Source organism: Mya arenaria, chromosome 6 (assembly GCF_026914265.1).
Source record: "Mya arenaria isolate MELC-2E11 chromosome 6, ASM2691426v1".
Classification (NCBI taxonomy): domain Eukaryota; kingdom Metazoa; phylum Mollusca; class Bivalvia; order Myida; family Myidae; genus Mya; species Mya arenaria.
The window spans coordinates 81,008,660-81,020,497 of record NC_069127.1 but is presented as its reverse complement, the minus strand read 5'-3'; the positions used below and the strand labels follow the sequence as shown (position 1 = coordinate 81,020,497).

Below are 11,838 nucleotides of genomic sequence, written 5' to 3'. Positions count from 1 at the left end.
TATTTATGTCACAGTATGATGCGTAATCCTTAGAGGAGTGAAGTTGTTATTTTATGAGAACATACTTGCACTGATTTCGACAGATAAAAGACATTTTTCTTGCCGTGTTGAAATCAAAACATGTGTTAGCCATTTTTATCCGCGGTTTTACGTAACATCCGGTGTATTTTCCTTTATTCAAATATCATCTGTCATGTCAAGAAAGCTAGTTAATTCGGTTAGTGATGAAGTACTCATTTGAATTATAGAATTTTTTATTTGTTTTTCATATAAATTCAATATGGCCGCCGCTGTTTCTGCTACAGCGGGGTTGGCCGTTTTTTTGGCCGTTTATTGGCCGACGGCCAAGTGTCAAGTCGAGAGTTGGCCGTTTGTTGGCCGTTTGTTGGCCGAAAATGGGCCGCTCTGTTTTGACACCGGCCAGAAAACGACCCGGCCAATTTTCGGCCCATTTTCGGCCAGTTTATGGTCAAATACCTGGAATTTGCTGGAAGATGGCATTTTTGCTTTAACTTTCGTAAAGAGAGGTCATGTTTGGCGCTCATTGCAAAAATTATTCAAAACTTTGGAAGAAAAAAAACAGTAAATAACGTAATAATTTATTACTAACAATAATACAGCAACTCATTTAAATAACTGTATATGCAATTAAGGAGAATTCTTTTAAAGACAATTTGATAAAGCAGTTGAATGACTTTTTTTATGAAGATTTATTTTATACAGTGTATTATATACTGCAGTTAAGATTATTTAAGGGAGACTGTCAGTTCTATAGTATGGAAGCGTAGGTTTATTCGCCAATGTTGAACTGTTGCCAATCTATATAGTAGGAGTAAATATTAAAGCAGTGTATTTCAATAAAGTTTAACACTAGCTGTGTACGAATAGTTGTTTACAAATAAGTGCGGACGCCTGCTGATAATTTCATGATATATATTTTCAAGTTGTAATTACATGAGCTGTTATTTAATACGTTCAGCCAATTGTTTAAGGTTGTTATCAAAAATAAATCGTTAAACTTTAAAGATACAAAAACAAACAAATGAAATTCAACACGAAAGAATGCTTTGGTTTGGTGATATACAAAGCATTCTATTAAATTGTTGTTGTTTTTAAGCAAACATTAATATCTTTAAGTCCATCTTACAATAATCAGTGAAATAAACAAAATGAATTGAAATGTCATTCCTACGTTTTTTAAATGCAACTCTTTTAAGAAACTTATCAACTATAAAACAATATATATATAGCACCCAATGCATGGTGATAATGATAAAGTGTAGCACATTACAAAAATAATATATGTACATACAACCAACTCAATGTGAAAATCACCTTTATTTTATGTTGTTTCTTGTGATTGATAAATCTGAGCAAATCAATGTAAAGGGATATTTTGTCCAGGTTGACAAGAGGTTATGAAGTCTTATGGAATGTCCAATATGTGATATTTTGTCAACCCTGCAAAAATGATGTGGGATGTGTTGCTTTAATAAAATAATTTATGGGGGCACATGTGAGTTTAGTTATTGAGCCCAAGTTGAACAAGTGGGTTTTCTTGGGGTACTCCGGTTTCCCCCACATCACAAGACCACACTCTCGCGCAACATCGTGCCAACGAGAGTGACTTAGTATAAGCTGTCATATCTTTCTTCACAATCGTTGTAAAATATATAACGTTTAAACTAAAATAATTTATATGTATTTATAAAAATGTTTTTGTTTTTTTATATAATACTAAATTGATAGAAACAGATCCATCTTGAAACTATTTGGTATTGTGTTATCAAGTGGATGTTCATTTATGATTTCGCAGACCAATGACGAACAGCATATATACCTCTTCACCCCTATCCCCCCTTCGGATTTTATTTCAAAATCGGGGTTTTGGGTATGACAACAACTTCGACTTGTCAAAATTTCATTACGTAACTGCGTATTCGCGTACAGTCAACTACGCGCCTGACGAGTCCACTGGGGGCTTTAAAGTGACACTCTTATTCAAACTCAATACATACACATGTATAACAAACATTAATGTAACCGTGTATCTAATAGTTTAAAGTGAGAAAATATTAAATGCTTAAAGATTAACTGTGGTCTACTATAGTCCCGTACGGTAGAAATACCGTGTTTCCCTAACGTCTAAACGGGAATGTGCAAAAAACGGGGGTGTTTTAAAAATATTGAAATTGTTTTAAGTGAAGTATTTTATGGTTGAAATTGATCATAAAGAGTTATACTCATATTTTACCATGTACGTGAAATGTTATTTTGCACTAAACAAGCATTTAATGCATTAAAACAAGTTGTTTACCATTCCAATAAAACGAAAGTTGACTGACACAGACAACAATTATGCGAAGGGGAACAACTCGATACAATCGTAATAACTCGGCCTCCTCCGACAAAGCTTCGAGATAGACCTCGTTATACAATCGTAACAACTCGGTCATGGCCGAAGTGTTCCGAGCGATTTAAAACTGTGCCCAAAAGCCTTGCAGGTGCCCTTCATGTATATATCGTTATGTTTTGACAGAATGAAATGAAGAAAAGCCGTCGAACTCATAATTATAAGTTGGATATTTATTTTTGTGTACGGAACTAATATAAAATAACATTATCTGGTAATATTTCTTGTTTTTATTATATTTTATAGACGCAATAAGCTTTAACCCGGAATCCTGATCGGAACAACTACCCACTTTTGATACTAAACAATTTGTACGTGAAGGATTTGCCATATCAAAAATCTAAAAAAAATCCGTCAACGTACAATTATTTGGACTAGGTATCCTTCATAAGAACCATTGTTTCTGATATTATTAATTGTGATATTTCTTATAAGGGAATAAGAGTACATCTTCAACTTGTTTGGTGTTCGCACATTTTTGTGAGCCAATAACAAATGAGTTATCCCATTTACCGTAGCTCCATATAATGTACAGCAGATTTGACGGTGAATTCGTGCACACATTTATTTTCGTAGAGAGTATTTGGTCGGTGTACATGATGTGGTACATTCGTCTGTTTTTCATATATCGCTGTCCCCTATGCACATGCACACAACTATGATAGACAGTGAAGGCTGCCGTTGTCTGGAGTCAGTTGAAGCTTACGTCATAATCCCGAATTTAATTAAATGTGTAAGCAGCTATCATATCGTATTGACAACTCTTCAGTACACAATAAAATAAATATTTGACAATATTTTAATACAAATTAAGCATTTACGTTTTTTTCTTTAATCTTTTTTCTTCTCGGCCTGCTGCCTCACTGCCAAAATGAACTCGTCAAGTATACTTATTTGGCCATAACCTCGTACCAACATTTAGCGATACAAATATTAAAAGCTTTATCAAAACAATAATGAATAAAAGACAGGTCTGCAAGTAAAGTTGCGTAGTTGGCACCCATATGGACATCTACTGTTTGCCGATACAATTCATGCCCAAGTTTAAAGAATGAATTATTGAGTACAAAACATAGCACTTCACAATTATCATAGCTTGTTCAGTTTATATATGTATCAAAATGTCCATCAGTAAAAAAAATGTCATTTACTGCTATAAATGTAGTTTCTTCTCGCGCAAATGTTGTTTTTCCAATTAGAGGTGTTAATTTTCTTGATAAGCAAATGTTGCGAAATAGAGGAATAAAGTGCTAAAAAGTTATTAAGTGTTTACTGTGGAGGCGATAAACCGTATACTTCCAATACTACGAACAACATTTAAAGAATTATAGATAGACCAGAATAAATTTATTCCAGAGATGTCATATTCTTTGTTATAATACTTTTTAGCGTGCGTTTTAATCGCAGTCAAACACGCTGATAGCAAGACAGAAACTTGTATAGTAGAATAAGATCTATATCGAGACATACAGTCTATCAGACACCAACGAAAAACATATGTTTGTGTAAGCTGTATCAAAAAGTTTAGTTAACAATTACAAATAATAGAACCAGTTAAGTTAAAAATTATTAATATTAAAATAGGTGTAGTTAAAGAAGTAATCATAAAACTATAATCACTAAATAAAATCTTTAATATTCTCACATTCACTGTTACCGCATTTTTGCACGATTACCGCCTTTTGTTTTTAAATTGGGTATTTGCATTAACAAAGTTACATGTCTGTCGGATTTTTTTCAAAGGTTAGTTATACATTATAGACCTATTTATTTCGTACAAGTATTTTATAAGCGACAAGAATAATTTAAAGAATCATCTTAAACATTATTTTTTAACCAGGAATTGTTTTAATAAAGAGAATTAGTACAAAATAGAGCTGTCTCCCTACAAGTTTTCGCAATGTCAATTTACCCGTTTTACCCATATTAATAATGATGTCGTCCGCCCGTGAGTATATAACCACGTCGCTCAACTGACATTATCAACAAACAAAATATTACGCGAACAGCCAAATGTATTTACAATACATATTGTTTTACATACATGTATTTTACGTTTTGAAATTATCGAATCACACGAATGGACTTCATACATTTACGCAGGGTATCTGGAACGATATAATGAATGGAATATACAACGTTATCGAGCCTGGTAAGGAAACATTTCATCTCCGGAGTATGAACGCGTATAACTTGGATTTCTATTACTTTTAGTAGTTAAATGCAAGTCATTTTTACACAGTACTAAAACGATACCAAATTATGTTGCGACCGGAGTAATCAAAAAAGAAAACCAATATTGGTATAAACTGTCAAAAAGTATAGAAATGTCTCATTTATTCGGAATCGGAAAAAAGACGTCATTTTTGTACGATTAAAAGATTAGTGACATTGTCTTAAAAGAACTTCTGACTATATTCAAGTACAAACTACAAGATTATTTTTTTTAAGTTTTGCTCTTAAATCTTGCTTTTAAATCGAGAAAAATAAACAGACAAGTGTTGTTATCCAAATGATGTTCATTTGTGTACTGACAGAGAAAAATATGTCACTTAATAACTTGAACTCACCTCTACTGTCAACAGTCATTCAGTCCTTATAGAAAAACAAGACTAAAACTTCAATCAGAGACCAGTTAAATGCAGTTAGCCTGTTAAGTGGGTAGATTTTACATTCATCAATTGAATTTTACTGGAAAGCATTTACAACTTTTACAAATTCTTTTTAATATGTATGCACTACTGTCTTTCGTGATTTTATTGTTTTGTTCTTATCTAAGACAAACGTTTCAGTTGTTATTACATGTATAGCCATTGCGTAGCTGTTGTTCCAATTTGTATGGCCCTCTTCAAAGAAGAAGGGTATATTGCTTTTTGTCAATCGGTCTGTCGGTAGACAGAAGCACGTCCGAGTGATAACTCAACAATTCCTGGACCAATAGTCATCAAACTTGACAGGAATGTTCGGTCATTAGATGACCACTTTTGATATAAGGGGTCATCGGGTCAAAGGTCAACGTTACAGTGACCTTTAACGGGTGCCAAAGCTTGTCTGAGTGATAACTCAACAATGCCTGGATCTTTGGTCATCAAACTTGACATCGAGGCTTGGCCTGACCAATAAAATACCCCCTATTGATTTAAGGGGTCAACGGGTCAAAGGTCTATGTCACAATGACCTTGAATGCTAAAAGGTTGTCTAAGAACTTGACAATGCCTGCACCCATGGCCTTCAAACTTGACTTGGAGGTTGGGTCTGACGAGTAGATGACCCGTATTGAAATAGGGGTCAAGGTCACAGTGACCGTGGGTGAAAACTTCACAATTCCTGGACATATGTCATCAAACATGACATGAAGGTTGGGCCTGACCAGAAGATAACCCCTATAGATTTTACGGGTCATCAGGTCAATGGTCACAGTGCCCTTTATTCCTAATAGGTTGTCAAAGTGATAACTCGACAATGCCTGCACCCATGGCCCTCAAACCTAACTTGGAGGTTGAGCCTGCCCAGAAGATGACACGTATTGATTATTGGGGTCATCGGGTGAAAGGTCAAGGTCACAGTGACCTTGAATGCAAAACAAATGTGTGATGACTCGACAATATTTGCACCCATGGCCCACATACTTGACATTTAGGTTTGGGTGGTCATTAGATGACCCCTATGAATTTTAAAGTTATAGACTCAAAGGTCAAGGTCACAACTCATATTGGTCATTAAATTTGCGCCATATTTACTTATTCTGCTGCTAAGAGGATACATGTTTATCTGAAAATATCAGTCATCTTCCGAACATAATTAAAAACTGTACCTTCTATCCCCAATTTTTCAATGGCCATAATCTTAAAACTACATCAAAGGCGTCCGATGTCAGTGAAAAATCAGCTGTCATTTCGGTCCATTAATATTTTATTCAATTGTCTGAATATTCCTGACAACATGGCGCTCAGTGAGGGCATAATGTTTGACAATCATCTCTTCTTAACATTGCCATACAATATCAATTGTTTCGTCAAAACAAACAGACTAGTAATGTTGTATAGTCTAAATCACTATCTTTCTTTCACATAACTTAATTTACACTATCAGTTGTTGCATTACTGTTGCCAGCTTTAAGCAGTACCGTCCCTCAGCACTTTCAGTGCTTTGATTTAGTATCATCTGCCATAAAGGCCTACAGTAATGTGCCACTATGTCATTGTTCATGGTTATTTGTTAGGTTAGATTCAATGTTTAAAATGAGTGTAAAAGATAGCAACGTTAGTACCATAATATAAACACTTAAAAGAAACTACCAATTAAAAAAATAATATATTTTAACAGCATAAGAGAAACAGGGCAACGCCTACTTTATTCTTTTAACAGCATAATATAATGAAAATACCACCCCAACTGTTGACCCATGGTCCAGCAGGGGCGTAGCTTCCTTTAGGCACTGTAGGCACGCGCCTACACATTTTTCTCTAAATTGAAAAAAATAAAAGTTTCAAAAATGCAATAAAAATTAAAGGGTTAGGGGGATAAAGGATATAGTGTCGATCTGCAGCGAACCCATCGAATATGAAAATAAGTCCGTATTGAATAACACTATTTAAAAAAAATCGAAGGTTTTCATAACTTGACATGGCCGACCAGGACCCTCCATATCCGGATATTGGCGGTTCTAGCTTCTGTGCCACTGATGAGGAAACGAAGCGACGTCTTCTGACTGATACCTGGTCGTCTTGTCTGTCCTACCCATTCCCATTTCGGTACTGTATGTGCCTACTGCATTTCTGTCTCATAGTTTTTAAAATTAATGCGTCTGACCTTGCGACATGTGAACAGCGTATGACATAAAATAATTCAACAGACTCATAACAAATATGTTTCATCTGCTTTTATTGCAGAATTTTTATTTAGATTTGCCTTTGATCTTATTTATTTTTAAAAAATAAAATGTTTAAATTGTTTCAAAACAAATGCGTTAAATTAATATGTACTAGTTTAACAAGACTATTAGTGGCTAATCAATGTGGTGTAGTGGTATAATGTTTGACTACCACACAAGCGTTCCCAGTTCGATTCCTGGATCCAGCATATAAATTAATATAAATATTTTTTACCACTCATAATACCTTTGTAACCAGTTGTTGTTGATTTTTACTTTCGTCTGTCTGTACGTCCATCCGTCCGTCCGAACCATTTTTCTAGAATTATCTCAAAAATGTTAAACACTGAAATATTTTGCTTTACAGGACATTTTGAGGCAAACAACGATAACTGAATGGTAAATGGCTATTGGAGAACAAATGGTTGCGGTATTCAAAGTCAAAGGATGCGATATATTGTGTGAACTGTTGCCTGTTTGGAGGTACTGATGACCGAGGGAAGACGTTTACATCTGGTATGACTGATTGGAAGAACTTGTCATCGTTGGTTAAACGTCATGAAAATGAAACTTGTCATAATAAAGCTTCCGCTCGAGCTGAAAGTTATCAAGACATACAGTTTGGAAAAAGTGGGTCTATTAACAAGAAACTGCCGCACTCCGCTAGGACAACAGTGGAGAACAACAGACATGTCTTGCATAGAATAACTGAAATAATAGTTCTCTGTGCAAAGCAAAACATACCACTACGAGGGCATACAGAGGAAACTAGTAATTTCTACGCAATACTTACTGCATTTGCACAAAATGATGAAATTCTGTCGGAGCACCTAGCTAGCGCACCATGCCAAGTACACTTCCCCTGACATCCAAAACGAACTTATTGACATTTGCGCTGAACAAGTCAAGGAAAGGATTCTTAGCGACTGTCGGAATAGTCAATACTTTGCAATAATTGTCGATGAAGCTACCGATAAATCAACTAAAGAACAGTTGTCGCTCTGTGTAAGATTTGTTGACAATAAGGGTACAGAAAGGGAGGAATTTTTGGGCTTCGTTCAGTGTGCCTCTGTCAAAGGAATTGAACTTTGTGCCAATAGTATGTCATTTCTCCAGGAAGCCGACCTTGACGTCTTAAAAGTTCGAGCGCAGTGTTACGATGGGGTATCAAACATGTCGGGGAAATATCGAGGAGTTCAGGCCCTTGTTCGTGAAAGATCACCGCATGCTAACTACGTACACTGCAAAGCGCATTGCCTGAATCTCGCCTTGGTTCACAGCTCCAATATTCCTTGTGTTCGAACGATGATGCTCGATTACTCTGCGAAACGACTAGCAGCTTTCGTGGACGAGTTGTCTCGAGATGCCACCACTAAAGAGGAAATGGAGCAGCGAACGAAACTGCGTACTTTGTGCGAAACAAGGTGGTCGAGTCGCGCCGATGCCCTGGCGACTTTCAGGAACGTATTTCCCGTTGTAGTTCATACGCTTGAAACACTAAATGACGACGGAGATAACAAAGCAGGGCAGTATCTGGCAGGGATACTTTGCTTTGAATTCATTATAGCATTTATATTGGTTGAACATGTGCTTAGTTCAACGGTTGCATTAACAAACCTATTGCAAAAAGAAGATAACGATCTATTGCATGCAATTTGTGAGGCTAAGGTCGTCATTCAGCTAATGAACAATGAGGGAAACGACCCAAACGTGTGGGGCGCTCTCTTTGAAAAAGCTACAAATGTTGCCGCGGAATTTGATATAATCCCGTCGAGACCAAGAAGTGCTGGTAGGCACCGCGGTAACCCGGATGTAGATACAGTTTCCGACTATTGGAGAATAACACTGTTCAATGTATTCCCTGACCATTTGATACAGGAAATGGAGACCCGCATTTTAAGCAATGAAGACCGCTTCGCGGCACAGTATCTTCTGCCAAACCGATTGCCAGGTCTACAAGATGAAATGCTTCCGTCCATATATGCCGCATATGTTCCAGATCTCCAGCATTCGTTTGAAGCTTTCGGTAACGAAGTTGCGAGGTGGAGAGTTCGGTGGAATATCGCGGAAAGTAGACCACCTCGGCTCTAAGATACGCTCCGACAGACGAGCAAAGATTTGTACCCGTGTATTTATGGCATTCTCGGAGTACTGTTGACAATGCCACCGACATCAGCATCATGCGAACGATCGTTTAGTGCTATCAAGCAAATCAAGAACTATTTGCGGTCGACCATGAGCACAGACAGGATGTCATCGTTGGCATTACTGCATATTCACAAGGACATGGTCGTCGACATTAATAATGCTATAAATACATTCACTTCAAGGAAGTGCATGAAGTTTAACTTTTTCTGAAGCAAGTGTAGCCGGCCTTTGCTGCTGAAAGTGTTTGATTTGTACGATTACTATCATGTTCCGGTTTCTTAGTCTGATTACTTTTATTTACATGGTCGGTTATATATTAATATCATTTTTATATTCTGAATACAGTACGAAGAGTTTTTCAATAATCGTTAATTTATTTTTTGATGAATATTTTAACTGCTTTAGAATCAGTATGGAATATACTTTTCAGCTTGACAAAAACTGCAAAATTATAAAATTTATTTTTATTTCAAAACATGCCCCAAAATAAAGCTGCGGTGATATAGGATTTCAAAAAATTTCGGGGGGCATGCCCCCGAACCCCCCCCCCCCCCCCTGAAACAACGGGGCCTACACATTGATTTTTGCCAAGCTACGCCCCTGATGGATGATGATTTGTGAAAGGTCTACTCTTTCAATTATACTAGTAATATGTTATTTTTTTTAGACTAGTAATATGTTATTTTTGTTAGACAGTTGGTCATTCAAATCCTCAATGGTTAGTCACCTTAAAATAATCAAACGTTTGTGTTGGTTCATACGCTAGTTTAAAATACGTTATCCTAAAGATAGTGCCATTTTGTCATTTTTATATGTATGACTAACTGTTGTTAATGACAAATTGTACACAGTAATATAACATTAAGTCATCTGACATTGATTTATTGGTGAAATTCCTTAATTTAGAACTAGGTGAGCATACCAGCAGCAGAGGGGTTTTCTTCTTAAAAAGAAGCTCGTCCGGTTAAATCTTCAAGGTCAAAACCTTATTTATATGTTTACCAGCGCTATTCTAGAAACAACTAGCTGGAAACCAAGTAAACTTTTAAAAAACGAATTTTCGTTTATCTCCCCTTTTTCACAAAGATAAATAATCATTATTAGGCGCGCTACTCATTCAAGTTATAACATTCGCTCATGTTTAAACGCCTTCTTAAGTCTTTGGCGCCACTAAGTTTTCACTTTACCCGATACATTGAGCGTAAATGACCTCGGAAACCCAAGGGCTTAGACGGCTTTGACCAATGCAAAAAAATATATTAGCAAAAACACTCTACCAAACATGATTACGATGAATAACTCTTCGTGGTATTATGCGTCGCGCTATTCAGCAGTTATTTCCCTTAGAGTGCAATCTCTCGACACTATCTCCGCAATTATTTCCGTTATACCACAAAGGCAACATCTGGCAAAGAGCCATAACATATATCATTATCCCTGTCTCTCCCAGGGGGAAAATCCTGCTTAGGGTCAAAACATCGTAATAAAAAGAAAATCTCGCCAAGTAGTAAATCTCTATAAATGTTTTGGATTACTATCACCCTTTTACACAACTAATGTTGAACAAAATCAAATCAAATGTGTTTTATATAAAAAAAATATTGAAAATGAATACAATTTTACTGTGATTTGTCCACAGTATAATGACACGAGAAAAGGAAACATTAATAGATGTTATTAGGCACAAGTATGTGGTTTAAACCTCAGCAAATACTTTTTGTCCAGCTTTATATTGCAAACAGACTTTTATATGATTATATAATGTTTAAAAATAGTAAAGCTTAATTATTTTTAGCATGTGTTCAACTTCTTGATTTTTAATATGTACATGTCACTATCTTGCAATCATCTTTCCTGGTGTTTTTCAAAACTTTAGCATCGCTTATTACCTGGGAGTGGGATTTGTTGTTGGTCCAGCTTAAATTATTACCAATAATTAACTTGCGTATTATATGTATATATTCTTTATTGCATATCAAGTGACCGGAGTTAGTTTTAAAACGAGTTTTGTGTTGCTGTTTTTCAATTTCTGTGAGTAAATAAATTGTATTCTAAACTAATGTTTGTTTGTTGTGTTTTTTTTTTCTTTCTCGTGCGTCGTTCTGTACTAGTACATGTATGTGAAATAATATAAATACAAAAACATAATTTCACCATCCATGAGCGATACTGCTGCCAAGTCGTTTAATTATTATGTTTAAAAAAATTTATGTGCGGTAAAAATCAACATACGTCACCGTACATGAAATTAAAACTCGAGAATCAAAAAAAAGATAGCGCCCAACAAGGGACTCGAACCCTTGACCCTCAGATGTCTGAGTTAATGTCAAACGTAAAAGTCTGATGCTCTACCGACTGAGCTAGCCGGGCTCTGACATTGTGTCCGCTTATGTTGTATAAGAAT

At 35.9% G+C, this 11,838-nt stretch overlaps 1 non-coding gene across 1 annotated transcript; it reads right to left on the bottom strand.

The window, feature by feature from the left end:
• Positions 1 to 11,711: 11,711 nt before the first annotated feature.
• Positions 11,712 to 11,804, bottom strand: Trnak-uuu (transfer RNA lysine (anticodon UUU)). The gene is made up of 2 exons: positions 11,768 to 11,804; positions 11,712 to 11,747 (listed from the first exon to the last, which is right to left on the bottom strand). It is a non-coding gene; the product is annotated as a tRNA-Lys (tRNA).
• Positions 11,805 to 11,838: the final 34 nt, after the last annotated feature.